We start from the raw sequence: 16,432 nt of genomic DNA on the forward strand, positions 1-16,432 counted from the left end.
CAGTCAGGCCAGGATTTTACCTCATGACTTAAGTGAATAAAATAGACAAGCCAGACTTAAGTTCTCCCTGAGTATATCCCAGAACCCCATGGTGCTGGGGCTTCCCCATGGGTTTAAAAATACTTACCAGAGCTCTGCTCCAGTTGACTCCAGCTGAATTTAAGCATTATAGACAAGTGAAATATTAGAAAATCAAGATAAAACTCTGTCAGATTTATAAAGAGTTTAATCTTTTAGCTATTGAAATAAAATATTATTCCACACTGACAAACCGCTAAAGTTCTGTATCTTCCCAAACTACTTCCTGGCAACTTCAAATAACACCAGTGTGGATTATATCTGTCATGTTATATCCAAGCATTGTTGGAGAGTGGTTATCCAGCCACCATACAAGTGTTTTAATAAGCACAGCCATCCTGGGTCAAACCAGTGGTCAACCCAGATGGTATTCTGTCTGACCGTGGCTAGTGCCAGATGTCAAGGGGGGAGGGATAGTTCAGTGGTTTGAGCTTTGGCCTGCTAAACCCAGGGTTATGAGTTCAATCCTTGAGGGGGCCATTGGGGGATCTGGGGCAAAAATTGGGGCTTGGTCCTGCTTTGAGCAGGGGGTTGGACTAGATGACCTCCTGAGGTCCCTCCCAACCCTGATATTCTATGAGTGAGGTGGCAGAATCAAGCTGTAAGTGTGGTGCCTAGGATCCCATAGGGAGTCTCTAGCAGAACCAGAAATTGAAGGCTGGTGTCCGGAGTCCCGTTGCCTTAATCACCCCTAGTTGGACTAGAAGACCTCCTGAGGTCCCTTCCAACCCTGATATTCTATTCTAAGATTCCAAGGGAATGTACAGAACAGGGCAAACATCAGTGATCCATCTCTAGTTGTCCAGTCCCAACATCTGGCAGTCAGAGCAAGGGGTTGCATTCCTGACCATCTTGGCTAATAGCCATTGATGTACCTATTTACTACAAAATTTACCTTTTTTTAAACCTAGTTATACTTTTGGCCTTCACAACGTCACCTGGCAATAAGTTCCACAAGTTGACTGAGTGTTGTGTGAAGAAGTATTTCCTTTTATTTGTTTCAGCCTGCTGCCTATTAATTAAATTATGTGACCCCTGGTTCATGTGTTATGTGAAGGGGTAAATAACACTTCCTTATTCACTTCCTCCACACCATTCATGATTTTATAGACCTCTCTCTTATCCCCCCATAGTCATATCTTTTCCAAAGATGAACAGTCCCAGTCTTTTTACGCTCTGCTCACAGGGAAGCTGTTCTATACTCCTAATAATTTTTGTTGCCCTTCTCTGTACCCTTTCCATTTCAAATATCTTTTTTGATATAGGGTGACAAGAACTGCAGGCAGTATTCAAGGTAAAATAAATTTAAAAAATTACAAGGACACTGTAATGGGCTTCACTCATTGCTAGAGCGCCTCTTCCTGGCTGCTCTGGGGATCAGCTCTTCCAGATGCTTTGCTCTCCTCAGGCAGTCTCTCCAGCCATCTCTGCAACTCCAGGTGCTCCTTCTTCATGACTTGGCCATGCAGCCAGGTCACTGTACATGTAAACCCCTTCTGTAATATCAAAGTCCTTCAAGGCAAACTGTACCAGGCAGTCTGCTCTCCACCACCTGGTCTGAGCCACTTCCCCAGTGGCTGGTAGGGGAACCTGGGTGCACCCTCTACTCTGAGTTCCAACCCAGATGCCCTCATGAGCGGTCAAGGTCTACCCTGTCTCATATATTGGTGTTTTTCCCTGAGTCTTTCCTACCTTTCTGGCTCTCCACCTCTCTCTGGGTTTGATACCCCAAACACCCTCCTTTGTGGTCCTAAACACACCTCCCTTATCTCAGGGAGTGACTGCAGACTTCTTCCCTCTCGGTTCCTGGGCTTTATTCAGACCACTCCTATTCCTGTTCAGCTGAACATCATCTAATTAACCCATGCTCCCTGGCTCCTCCTCCAGTTGCAACCTGGGCAGTTAATTGACCCAGCTAGTCACCATAACCTCTCTAGGGCTTGTGGGGTTTGGACACAGGATAACAGATTCAATAAATATTTATGTAAATAAGAAGTATAAATTATGACACATGTAACCTGTTTCCTCTTCACAAAGCAATTACAAATTGATCCAGTTTCAGCAAATGAATACATTAGCCTAAAGCAGTAACTGAATACTGTAGAAAAACAGTTTATAGATTGTACATGAACTGCTTGCTTTGACTATTCATTTATTCATTGTGGTGTTTGGTTACTTAATTCACATGGTATTTTTGCACTCTGATTGGATGACAAGCTTTTAAAACAATAGCCAATGATGAATAGCTATTTGCATCAAATAGCAAATAACCAATGAATAGCATCTACTCTTGCCTGCACATGAATACAAATGTTTTCATGCAATTGTGTATTGGCTTGAAGAATAGTTATTAGAGAAACATTAATGCAATCAAAAACCTGTTGGTGTAAATGTTCAAACCCATTACTCTATTTTTGAACATGAAAGAATTAAATAGCCAGCCAGCCAGGCTCAAATGAAGGTGTAAAAACCCTATTTTTGCAGTAGCTGGTCAACTCTAAGCTTTTAACTGTGCTGACAGTTGGAAACCAGATACACCTCACTGATGGCGAGACTGAGGTCTGCTAGCTCTTCAAGTTACATTCACTTGCTTACCAGCATCACTTACTCTACCCTGGACTGACTTTGAGGCAGCTCTTTCCAGTACAGGTTCCTAATTTCTTTTAACCCAGAAACAGTGGGGTGACAATACTTTCCTTGTATGACCAGGGGACATGGAAGTTGGAGACATCTGGCCCTCTTCGCTCCCATTTCAGCAGAAGAAAAATAGTGCCTTTGAAAGATTTTTCTCTGACTGCCTAAGAGCACACAAAATGAAACTCCTTCCTTTGAGAAAGTGGAATAAAATGGTTTTGACAGCTGAGAGCAGAGTTCTACTCCTTCCACATTAAATCTACATCTATGCCATTATATTGTTTTCCTCACCATAGCACAAGATTGCTTGTTGATTTACAAATGCCTTTGTTACTTTTTATATGTAAATAAAGCTGTTGCCATATAAAAACTCAGCATACAGAAATGCGTATGGTTTCTTTGAGGGCAGGAGAAGAGGGAGTAGATTAAAGGCTGCAGGTCAAATTCAGTATTGCATTAGAGGATACAAATCCCACTGAAGTGCTGCAAACTTTTGGCCACTGACTTTAATACTGGTAGGAACTCCTACCTTCTTCCCAGTCTCCAAATATGGCATCGTCTTCTCTTTCTTCTGAATCTTTTATGGTCACTGATTTATTTACAAACACAGTATATCAAAAACAACTGAAATCCATTAATCACAGAACATTTTTGTCACATTTTATATCTGACCTTGCCAGGAAAATCCTGGCACCAGAAATATTCTGAATAAAAAAGCAAAACACAATGCTTTCTTTTCCCCTCCCCCAAAGTACATCAGCCCATCAATCTGAGAAACACTGTCTCTCCTGTAATCACCAAAATTAAACGGAGTGTCTACATAAAGTCAAAGCAGACAGGCCTCTAATTTCTTCCCAGAGGAAACAGACATAGAAAGGAGGAATCAATGGGAGCTGTGTCCATTTAAGCCAGGGCTGAATTTATCTTGCGTTGCTAACGGTTTTCTGTTGGAGTGATATTACTATAGTTAAGTGGTTGCCTTTATCAGATCTTGCTGAGTATTATGTACTGCAGTAAAGCAGAGTGTTCTTGATGGTACTGAAAATGTGGCAACTATCACTGTAACCACATGTTTTTATGTGCACAAATGCTGAGATGACAGACACATTTCTTGGGAATGGATAAACCTCAGAGTCGACTGTTGTGATTTACTGTGAAGAGCCTGAAGGTTTGCATACTGCTGCTTGTTAATTTTAATGGTGTAGAAAAGATGGGTCTAAATGGGCAGAGAAACCCTTTGTACTTTCAGTTATTTTGTACAGTGGTGAGATTTGGAAGTAATTATTACACTTTACTAATCTCTGTCAAAATAGCTTGTTAGTAGAGCAAAAGCCAGTCCTTGATTTTCCCTTTAACTTGGGGGTGTCTTAGAGGAGATGTCTGTATACTATTGGAGTCATAATCATAAACCTGTATTTTAAAGTGCTGCTCCAGAAATTAGGAACAGCACTTGTCTTGACAGTGACTAATGGCCCACATGTTGCCCCTAGGAGGTTGAATGGATGCAATGGCCTGTTGGGTGACCTTAGGCAAATCACTTCATCACTCTCTGCCTCAGTTTCCCATCAGTAAAACACGGATAATGATACTGACCTCCTTAGTAAAGCACTTTGAGACCTGATGAAAAGGGCTAGATGAGACCTACATATTATTGTTACTTATTCAGGGCAATATTTGGCCCATTGACTCATGTAGACATATTTTAAGAGATGCTACTGAGGGTTTGTCTATAAAGTGCATTAGTCCACACTGCCCAGGTATAAATTCTTGTGCAAACTAATTGGCCCATGTGGATCCTGCTGGTACGCACTGTACATTTCCTAATCCATGTTAACGGTTTCAAATAATACTACATTAATGAGCACTAGAGAACTTATAGTGCGTGCCAGCAGGGTCCACAGTTAGTGTGCAACACGTTAGTGCTCATTAGAACTCGCACCCCTCTAGTGCGGACTAATGCAGTGTGTAGACAAACCCTCAGTGTATTTTCACTCTGTCCAAGTATGTATTGGAATCCAGCCTTCTTAAGGAATGGTTCCAGTTATATTCCTGATATACTCTGTGACAGAATCTATCACAACGAAGCTGGATTAACTCTTCCTGTCTACTGTAGTTCATTGTAAAGTATGTACTCCCTGCAGTGCTTTGTAAAGCGCAACTGCAATGTGATGTAGCCTAAATGTTAAAATAGAATCTAAAAAGAAAAATCTTTAAAATGCTTGCAGAATCAGAGTACAGGAAAATAGATTTGTTTGCTTGTCTGCCTATGTGCTTCGGGCAGAACAGACTGCATTAAATTCAGTGATAAAACTAAGACTTGGTGCTGAAGTAAAACTGTCAATTTTTACACTTTAAATGTGATTTTAATTTCTACTTAGTTTTGTTGGTGTGATGTTTTATTTATAACTTTAATTACACATGTGACCAGTTTACTATTCTGGGATTGTCTAGGTCCGGTACTGTATTGCTGCCATTCTTAAACCCATAAGTTCTTATAAATTCAAAGTAAACAGTTCTTACTTGACAGTGTGTACATTTAGTAGTTAAATAGGCTGCTTAGATTTTCCAATATGTATTTTTATTACAAAAATGGTGAGTGATTTAATGACTAGGATATCAGTTGAACTAATGTAAGCCCCTATCCTTTCATACAATACAGTTTTTCACCTTGTGTCCTGCAAAGGAATTTCAGTTTCAGAGACAGGAACTCTTAAGACACAAAAGCATTTTTTCAACAAATACAATATTGGCTAACTTTCTATTTCTCAGTATTTCCTGGCTAATATGGATTAAGACGCAATGAAACAAAACTGTTTTATAGGTTTGGCTGACATATTTCCTGTTCATTGACACTAACAATTTATGAGAAAACAGTCTCTATTACAAAAGGTATGCTTAAAAAGTAATTAGTAGGCTTTCCCCCCTCATTGGAATACATACAATTTCACAGGGTGAAAGGTTGCATTGGCTTACATCAAACAAAATACCCACAGACATACTAACAAAACAAAATACTGCTGGGTTTTTATGTCATTACAAAGTTAAATTCTGCCGGACTGAAAGGAGATGAGATCTCATTTTGAAACAAGAATGTCGCTTCTTTCTAACTTTAGCCTGGAAAAATTGCAAGTGCTTAGATAGATTATGCACTTGTTACTTTTCCTTGCTCATTCCAAAGCCTTTGTTCTACATTGTTACATTACCTGGGAAAGAGAGGGCTAAACCTCCTATGAACTATTACTGATGCAGCGCTTTATCTGGGGCCAGGTGATGAGTACATACTGAGAGGATAAAAGTGATCAGTGTCTTCCAATTCCACTATAGTTCCACGGGTTTTTTTTTTAAATGGAATGTAATGAAATATCCATGGAGACAACATTATAGAGCCAACAAATCCTAACAGAGTTGACTGTTGTGGTTTGCTTTGAAAATTGCAGGTGTTTATTAAATGCCAGTCAACTGACTTACTCAGAGGAGAACACATTAGGTCCATAATGTTACAAAAAAGTTAGCAGCAGGTATTAACAATACGTCATTTTTATCTAACTCTAAATAATCTCCGTGTTTTAGACTCCAATTTATTTTCAATGGCCAAATCTATAGGTCAAACTGATTATTCAGAAGGGACTGAAATTGATACAAGGTTACTTTATAGTTTTGACATTTCTTCTAAAGGTTGACCTATTTAGGGCTGAGTAAGTCCATAGAGACTATGTTATGGAACATTTTGGCACTAAGAGCTATAACATTTCTTTAACTTGTATGACATTTATCTCATAATAGCAATTATGGTTACTTTTGCAGTTTCATATGAAGGGAATGGGGAAGAATTTACATTTACAGTTTGATCCCAAGTATGCTTTGATATAGATATGTGTTCCCTATACTGTTGCACTTGAGAATTTTGTGACCAATTACAGTTTTGCAGTCTGACTCTAAATTTTAGCTACACTGACCTTGTCCAAATGTCACAGCTGATTTGAGTGTGTTTTCTGAACCATGAAGAAATCAATATTTAAACCATAGCCTGGTGTAATAATGCATTTATTAAATAAGGCTAAGCTAGATTAGATCTGTAAACTGAGCGTCCCCTATTTACAAAATCAATATGCTTTGGGAATCCTCTCCTTATGTGCAAGTGTGTATGGGGTGCAATGGAGAAATATTTTTTTTTTTTGCTTTTGGCTATTAATGAACAGTGATGATTGGCAGGGAGCCCTGATAACACAGTATACTACAGAAGGGCAACATGACCTAAAAAAATCATAGTGTTTAGGGTTCAGCTGTTTCAATAGATATATTGATTCCAAGGACTTATTTTCAAATATATGTTTTTTTCAGAAGAGTATACACTAGCTGGAAATGAAAACATAAGGGACAAATTTCTATTACTAATAAAATAATTGAAATATCCCAAGGATGTCCCTGCCAGGTTCCTAAGCAATGAAGGGACTGTTACCGTTAAACTTTAGATTTTACCCTGAAATATAGGAATTTTGTTAATGATGTGTGGCTACCTATGACAATAAAGTTTATACCTTTCAATGTCTTGATTTAAACAGCCCCCAGTAAATAGGGACATAACAGAAAATTTGTTTTTCATTGGGTTTTCAACAATTACCAACATCACTTAAAATGTTATCCTTCCAAGCCTAAAAAGGAATATAAAGTATGCATTAAATATAAGTAGTCATGTGTTGTGATCTGAGCATTGACAGAAGCTACATTCATGTGCTGACAAGGTTTAGCAATTTTGTGATGGACACCTGCAATGTTTTTCACAGGCTGCTCGGGTTGCGCTTCTAAATGGGTACATAATTGTACTTGCTGTGTTTGACATTCTTAACCAGTAGTGTATAACAGACAATAGTGAAAACCTAATAGGAGCACAAAACAATCAAGCAAGCCTGGGTACAGTGCAATTGCATTTTCAACATAATTAGCAGTCTTATTTTGAACCCTAAACTAGTCGATGCATTTGCACATGTAATTAAATATGATTAATTCCAGCTCATTCACCCTGTTCTTGTAACGAGCTCTTCGTTTCCTATAGTTCAATTACTAAGGGCTAGATTCCGATGAGGAGTTAAAACTTCGGTTTTTAGATGTTTTACAAAGTTAAAGAGAAAATTCCTGTGAAACACACATCTGGTGAACTAGATTAGACAAAGCCCTATCTTTCACCCAAAAGTTTTCAAAAATTCAGGTTAAACATTAGTATTTTTTTTAAAAAGTCCAGTTAACATTTTTATACTACTTTTCAATTTCACCCTGCTCAGCCCTTCCCACTTGTATCTGGGATCAGAAGCAGAACTGTCAAGACATTGTGAAAACAGCTATTCTTATGCTATTTTCAGCTGAATCAGAAACAGCATAAATCTCACAAAAAAATCTGTCCTTCTGATATTTTCAGACAAGTCCCTGATTCTGATGTTGGATCTGCTAGCATGACAGAGTGCCAGAGCAGTGGTCTGTTTTAGTAGACTCAGGATCAGGACTAATTTTTGCAGACCTGTAAGTTTCAGACATACTTCACTATTTAAAGCAGCATTTTATTTCTCCAAGTCTATTCTGAGCTTCTACATTGTTTGAGTTCTACCCATTACTGCACAAAAAACTCATAAGATAGAAAAGTTTGAGAGAGACCGACCAACAACTTATATAGTATCTTCCCATACAGGTAAATCTGAAAAGGTTGACAAACATGTCAGCAAACTCCTGTGTGCTCATGATGGTACATACAAGTGATAATGTTAACTGTAGGAAACTTGCAGGATTTCCTAAGAGGCCAGATATGAGGCACTATGCCAGTGATCAGGGAAGTTTTAAAGATACTAGAAGATCTGGTAGGTCAGGACTCCTACCTGTTGTAAGTTTATGCTGCCTTCCTTTTGCAGGAAACACTCATGCCAAAGATCAGTGAACACATCATGTGAGCCAGCTTCCTGATGATTATTATGATTTATTTATGACACAGAATGTATTAGGCACTTTCCAAATAAAAAGACACTACAGTAAAAAAAACTACAGTACCCACCTGGGGAAGTGAGAAAACAGATTGGCAGAGCAAGACAAGTACCCAGAAGTTACCTACTACAGGACAGGCCCAACAAGGAAAATAACAGAACACCACTGGCCATCACATACAAGCTCCAGCTAAAATCTCTCCAGCTCATCATCAATAATCTACGACCTATCCTGGAAAATGATCCCTCACTCTCACAGACCTTGGAAGGCAGGCCAATCCTTGCTTACAGACACCCCGCCCAACCTGAAGGAAATACTAACCAGCAACTACACACCACGCCACAGAAACACTAACCCAGGAACCAATCCCTGTAACAAACCTCGTTGCCTACTCTGTCCCCATATCTACTCTAGCGACACCATCAGAGGACCCAACCACATCAGCCACACCATCAGGGATTCATTCATCTGCACATCTACTAATGTTATATATGCCACATGTGCCAGCAATGCCCTCTGCCATGCACATTGGCCAAACCGGACAGTATCTACGTAAAAGAATAAATGGACACAAATCGGACATCAGGGATGGTAACATACAAAAGCCAGTAGGAGAACACCTCTGTCATAAATATAAAGGGAAGGGTAACCACCTTTCTGTATACAGAACTATAAAATCCCTCCTGGCCAGAGGCAAAACCCTTTAATCTATAAAGGGTTAAGAAGCTAATATAATCTCACTGGCATCTGACCAAAATAATCAATGAGGAGGCAAAATACTTTCAAAGCTGGATGGGGGGTGGGGGACGGGACAAAGGGTCTGTCTGTCTGTGTCATGCTTTTGCCGGGAACAGATCAGGAATGCTCTTCATAACTTCTGTTCAATTAGTAAGTAATCTAGATAGAAATGCATTAGATTTCCTTTTGTTAAATGGCTGGTAAAATAGGTTGTGCTGAATGGAATATATATTCCTGTTTTTGTGTCTTTTTGTAACTTAAGGTTTTCCCTAGAGGGATTCTCTATGTTTTGAATCTGATTACCCTGTAAGGTATTTACCTTCCTGATTTTACAGAGGTGATTCTTTTACCTTTTCTTTAATTAAAATTCTTCTTTTAAGAATCTGATTGCTTTTTCATTGTTCTTAAGATCCAAGGGTTTCGGTCTGTGTTCACCTATGCAAATTGGTGAGGATTTTTAGGAAAGGGGGTGTAGGGTTTGGGGAGATATTTTGGGGGGAAGACGTCTCCAAGTGGGCTCTTTCTTTGTTTAACACGCTTGGTGGTGGCAGCATAGGGTTCAAGGACAAGGCAAAGTTTGTACCTTGATGAAGTTTTAACCTAAGCTGGTAAGAATAAGCTTAGGGGGTCTTTCATGCAGATCCCCACATCTGTACCCTAGAGTTCAGAGTGGGGAAGGAACCTTGACAACTTCAATCTTCCTGGACATTCTATAACAGATTTAAAAGTAGCCATACTTGAACAAAAACACTTCAGAAACAGACTTCAAAGAGAAACTGAAGAGCTAAAATTCATTTGCAAATTTAACACCATTAATTTGGGCTTGAATAGGTACTGGCTCACTACAAAAGCAATTTTCCCTCTCCTGGAATTGACACCTCCTCATCAATTATTGGGAGTGGACTACATCCACCCTGATTGAATTGGCCCTGTCAACACTGGTTCTCCACTTGTGAGGTAACTCCCTTCTCTTCATGTGTCAGTATAATAATGCCTGCATCTGTAATTTTCACTCCATGCATCTGAAGAATGCCTGAATCTGTAATTTTCACTCCATGCATCTGAAGAATAATGCCTGCATCTGTGGTTTTTAACCCACAAAAGCTTATGCCCAAATACATCTGTTAATCTTTAAGGTGACACCAGACTCCTTGTTGTTGAGATCAAGCTATCTCAAAGACTAAGTCTGTGGTAAAGACAAGACACCAACTCAGCTATGTGCTAACAATCTCTGTCTCTGAGTCTAGCAAACTCTCTCTTTGGAGTCTCCTCCCTTGCTATGGGGCTGGCCTCCCAATGGTTCTCTGCTTCTTTGTTCTGTGATGGTTTCTGTATCTCTGTAGACTCTCTCTGGGTGTCGTATCTGCTGTTTGTGTGTCCTGTTCCTTCAGATCACCTGTTCCTCTGCGTAGTCACCTCATACAACCTGGGTGCCTCTGCACCCCTCATAACTCCTTTAGTCCACTTCTTCTGGTGTTTCTCTAATAGCTTGATCCTCACAGGATCTGGTAGCCGGTTTCCATGGCTGACCATTCGTACTCTAGTTCCTGCTTTCTCTGATTGTAGGACATCTCATCTCAGCAGTGTCTCCATCCTTCTGGCTGCAAATGTTTCCCTTCACTGGTGGCAGGGCTTTGGTCTTTCACCCCATCAGTGATTGTGCTGGACTGTTTTGGAACCTGTGTGATTGGATATTCTCATGTGTCAAAAATGCTAACTAGGGGACTGAACCAGAAGAAACAGGCTTGTGTAACAGTCTCTTCGCTGTTTTTATAACGGATTCCACCTTACCATTACTTTATGGATATGCTAGGGAGATGGTCATCAAACTCTCATTTGCATACAAATTTCTTGAATTCTTCTGAGGCAAACTGGGGTCCCTTATCAGTGAATATAGCATGTGGAATGCCATATTTCACAAAGTGGGCCCTCAGTTTTCCAAAAACTGACTTGCTTCTTGTATTAGTCAGGCTAGGCCTTGACTTCCCAAAATGTACATAGTAGTCCACTCTAATCAAGTACTGCTTTTCCTTGAAGATAAAGAAGCCCGCTCCCCCTTTGGTTGGGTGGGCAGCTCATCTGGTAAACAGATCTCTTTCTGCTAGTGGCAGGGCCAGCCTTAGGGAAAATGGCACCCTAGGCGAACTCATATTTTGGTGCCCCTTTCCCATCTCCCCCATCACTCCGGGGCAACCTGGGCTTCCTCTCCCCCCGCACCTCTGGACCCCACTGCCTCCCCCCAGTGTTCAATTTGTGTTGAAAGAGATGCCAGAGCTCAGCCCCGGCACAAATTAAGCACTGGTAGGGCAGCCTGATACTGGCAGGGGCTGGCAGGGCACCCAGCTCTGAAGGCAACGCCACTGCCAGCAGCAGCACAGAAGTAAGGGGGGGCATGACATATGGTGTATTGGCACCCTTACTTCTGCACTGCTGTTGTGGCTCAAGGTGGGCTTTGCTCTATCACACAGTGGCTGCATCTTGCCAGAGCCCACAGCCCACCTGCAGCCCTCTAGCCACTCATGGCTCACCTGGGCACCATTTCAGTTTTTGGGGGGTCGTAGGAAACTTTAACCATGATTCCAGGGACTACCTAGGCACCTGAAAATTCTAGGGTTTTTGCAGATAATAACTTAGGAACTAGCTGACAGGAGCACTCTAATTGTTCTAAATTTACAAATAAACTTTAAACATTTAATTGGAGTTTGTATATATTTTTTCTTTCTTTATATAACAATCAGGAGATAATGCAGCAAGATACTCCCAATCCCAAACCTTGAGGTATCTGTTCTGGAGTTTTAACACAGATATTAGAAACACACGTTTGATACTTTGTACATTATCTTTAGTAGAGATAAATAAAAATATATAAAATCTGTTTACTTTCTCTAACAGACACACTCTGTGTTACTGCCATTATTGGCTCTATTTTAGTCAATTGTTTTTCACTAAAACCATAATTTTTACATCTGTGATTAGTTTTTTTTCTCTTTTATTAAGAAAGGGAATTTATTTTTCTAATTATTTTGGAATTTATGTTTACCAATCACAATCATGTATGTGACTCACTAACGTTAGACTCCATCATTACTTTTGATAAAATAGTTGGAAATGCATTTATTTTCATGCACATTTTAAGTTATTTTACAGAATAAATATACAGACCTAAAAATACAGTTTGAAAATAGGCAACCTTCATCTGCCCAGTGTCTAAAGCAATGTGTTTAGCTGACTTTTTTTTTTAAACTAAGGCACTACTAAGGTTAGTACAAGCTAAAGTTACATTCTAGGATGATACTATTATTTGATTGTAGCACTTTAAATAATGAATGACGAAGCAAAATGTGGTAATAAAAGTAATAATGATAATTAGTCCAGGCAGATTGGGCATTTTAGAACTCACCACTCAAAGAATTAAATTTAAGCAGAAGAGAGAAATAAAATTATGAAATGCACAGACCCATCAGAAAACTAAAATAACAGCACTTAGAATAAAATTACAGAGAACATATGTGCATTTCAGGAAGTACCAACAAGTAACAGCAACAACAACAACATAAGTATGTGTTGGGGGGTGACTGTGAAAGAGACCGAGAGTGTGAGCTGGGGAGTATATGAGAGACCATGCGCTGTCCCTTTAAGAGAGCGGCACTCACCAGTCTGAAGAAAAGCTTATTCAGACGCAGCAGAAGCCACCAGCAGCTCCATCCCACTCTTGAGCCCTGTCCACTCACCCCACTCTGTGGAGACGGGGTACATGGGCAGGGGAGCAGGGGCACCCTGACATCAGCACCCATCCTTCCCGCACCTCTGCCCGCTCTGTATAGTGGACAGGAAGCTCCCGGGAGCAGCTGTCCAGGGGCAGCTCCAAGGCAGAGGGCAGGAGCCGAGGGGTTGCAGATGCCAGCAGAGGGAGGGGCACCCCTGCTCCAGAGGCACCCCATTTATAACGGCACCCTGGGCTTTTGCCCAGTTTGCCCATACCTAAGGCCAGCCCTGGCTGGTGGTTATTACACCACTAGAAAGCATCGTGGCCTTCCATCAAGGAGCAGAGTTGTGTATTTATTTCCAGCCAGGAAACACACTCTCAAGCCCATCCGATAGCTGCCAATGTCCAGGTGTGAGGTGTTTTTTTTCCATTACATCCTTACATAATGAAGTGGGGACAACAGCTCTCTGTTGTTGAAATATGACTCCATCCTCCACATTCAGCTCATCTTTAATTTGAAAATATAGTTCTGCTCCTACCAGTGCTTGGCTTTTGTCTTCTGGACATCCTGCTAGTATCGCTCTCTTGACTGCCTGTTGCTGGATGTCCTTTTCTGTAGTCTCTTTGATTTCCATCAGTTTCACTGTGGAAACAGGGAGATAGTGAAGCTAATGGATAGTTAATGGATTCAATATCTTGAGCCTCTCCCCACAACCCGCTAATAATGGGTATATATGACTTGCTTAGGGTGTCAGCTAAGACTGGCAAATGGCTAGGACAATATTTGATCTCTACCTGATAGATCTGGAGGCACATCAACACGTGCTGCAATCTTTTTGGAGCACTAAAAAGGAGCTTTGCCATGATAGTCTTTAGGGGTTTGCAGTCTGATTATACTTATTACTGGGTGGCCATTGATGTATTGGTGGAATTACTACACTCCAAATACCAAAGCCAGAAGCTTTTTTTCTATTTGTCCATACCCCTATTCACATTCTGATAGGGCTCAGCTGGCATAAGCAATTGGCTGGTTCTGCAAAAGAGCTACACCCAATTCTTTCTCCAGTGCTTCACACTGAGTGTCAGGGGCTTCCCTGGCTGGTAGCCCTTCAGGACAGAAGCATCTGTTATCATTTGTTTCAACATGTCAGATGCTTGCTGTTGGGGACCTGCCGAGTCCCACCAAGCATCCTGCCTTGTGAGCTGATGTATGTGTTCCGGCCAAAGAGTGATGAGCAACCTACCAACTGACCAACAAGCGACTGACCAGCAACTTGAGAGGGGGGACAACAGGCCCAGCCAGAAACTACAACCACGTGTAGGCAGAACTTGAAAAATTTATCGTTCCCATGAAACTCTGTACCCCTTTCACATCCACTGAAGCTGGCATGGTTCTGACTTCCTTGGTCTTGTTGGGCTCTGCTTTCAGTCCCTCTGCTGTGAGGTCCATTGTATGCCATGCTCTTTGATTCATATTTTTAATGGGTTGAGTTTTATGTTCTTGACCTGACATGATTGTAGCAAAGCTTGTAGGTTTTTTGGTCAGGATCTCTTTCAGTTTCTGTATCATTGCTCCCGTCACCACTGAGGATATCATTCACAACTGCAGTCCTTCCAGGCAGTCCTTCCAGTGCTTGGGTGAATCTTCTCTGGAATACCTCTGACGTTAGGCTTATGCCCATCAGCATCCACAGCCATCTCTAGCAACTAAATGGTGTTGCAAAGGTTATCAGTATACTGGACTCTATATCCAGGCTTATGTGCCAAAACCCATTCCTCACTTCAGACTATCAAGATTCTGCCTTTGGAAAGTTCTGGTAAGATGTCAGCCATTGTGGGCAGTGGAGAGTGGCATCTTTTCAATGTCAGGTTCAGTGGCTTTGGGTGTATTCAGACACGTAAATTGCTTGATGGCTTCTTTACCATCACTACGCTTTCTGTTCAGGCTGTACTGGCTTCTACAGGTGCTATGATACCCCTGCTCTGCAGATTTTTGAGCTCCTTGCATACTGGATTATGTAGTGCCACTGGAATTTTCCTTTGTGGAAGCAGACAGGTTCTATTTTGTGACCTACTTCTAGTTGAAGTTTTCCTTCAAGGCACCTGTCACCTTTGAAAAACATCCCCACATGCTTTTAAAATTGTCTCCATTATCCATGTGACTCCCCTCTTGTGTCTTGCACTACAGCTATAAAATTGCTACATTTATGTCTACATTATACACTGCTATTCAAAAGAATCCAGTTTTGCACACATAGGGTTCATGTATACCAGAAGTGGAATACATGTGGAGAACTGCTCAGAGAACCTCCGTTTTTTCCAAAGAACAGAAATTGTAACAGCACAGTACCCCTTAGCATCGGGCTTTGGTTTAGTGAGGAGTCAGAAGGAAGAGTGATACATACTGAATCTTAGATGCCATTGTCTGCAATACTTGAGGTATTCCTTAAATTCTCCCATCCAAACACTGATCTGGCTTGACTCTTGAAATCTGATCATAGCACAAGAACATATGGCTACAGGTCAAGTGGCATAATTTTAAGTAAGGGAAAGATGAACATGGTGCAATAAATACCAGCTTCTAAAAGCTATTTGCAGCATATCTTTCAGTCAGTTTCAAGCTACATTAGGTTCAAAACTCCCATGGGTCTTGTTCTGAGTCACTTTAACTGTTTGGAAATTTGTATTTATTTGCAGAGTCTTTAGGTGAAAAGAATATCTATAACTCTTGAAACATGCATACCAAGACCAATATTTATTATTATATCTCCATCTGCAGCTGGCTTCCAAAAGATTTTATATGTTTATAAGAACAGGTAATTCTGTTTATTTTAGGGGAATAAGGACATTTTTCATATATTGGTAAATAATGGCAATAATTTTGCGCCCTTTAATTGATATAAATGAACCACTGTTTGAAATAATATTGTAGCTTTCTCTTGTAAATTGGGATTACCTTTCCCTTTAAGCTGATTTTCAACAAGGTACATGTAGAACAGTTTAATATCCACAGCATGGAACATCATTATAAAATATGAATGCATAGCTTAGCTTCACATAGACAAGCAATACAATTAGTGCATTTGCTTAAATGCAGGAGAAAGTGACTTATTTGCACAAACCTATTCACAACTGTACGTATTAAATGGGAGAGGAAATATAAATTAGTGTAAATCTAGAGCACCCCCATTGATTTCAGTTAAGATATTTTGCAGAAGTGAGAGTAAAATTTGGTCCATTGTATTTTGTTTTTCTCAAACAGAATTATCTATTGTTAAAATCAAAAGTCATTCTTTTACATTTCCCAGA

At 40.4% G+C, this 16,432-nt stretch overlaps 1 long non-coding RNA gene across 1 annotated transcript in view; it reads right to left on the bottom strand.

Moving 5' to 3' along the window:
* LOC311520076 overlaps positions 1 to 16,432 on the bottom strand; it is a 141,337-nt gene that overhangs the window by 97,024 nt on the left and 27,881 nt on the right. Inside the window, exon 3 of the long non-coding RNA XR_014711473.1 lies at positions 13,663 to 13,766. This is a non-coding gene — a long non-coding RNA (uncharacterized lncRNA). The remainder of the gene's footprint in view (positions 1 to 13,662; positions 13,767 to 16,432) is intronic.

The sequence above is a fragment of the Lepidochelys olivacea genome (genome assembly GCF_965140295.1).
Source record: "Lepidochelys olivacea isolate rLepOli2 genome assembly, chromosome: 4".
Taxonomy (NCBI): domain Eukaryota; kingdom Metazoa; phylum Chordata; order Testudines; family Cheloniidae; genus Lepidochelys; species Lepidochelys olivacea.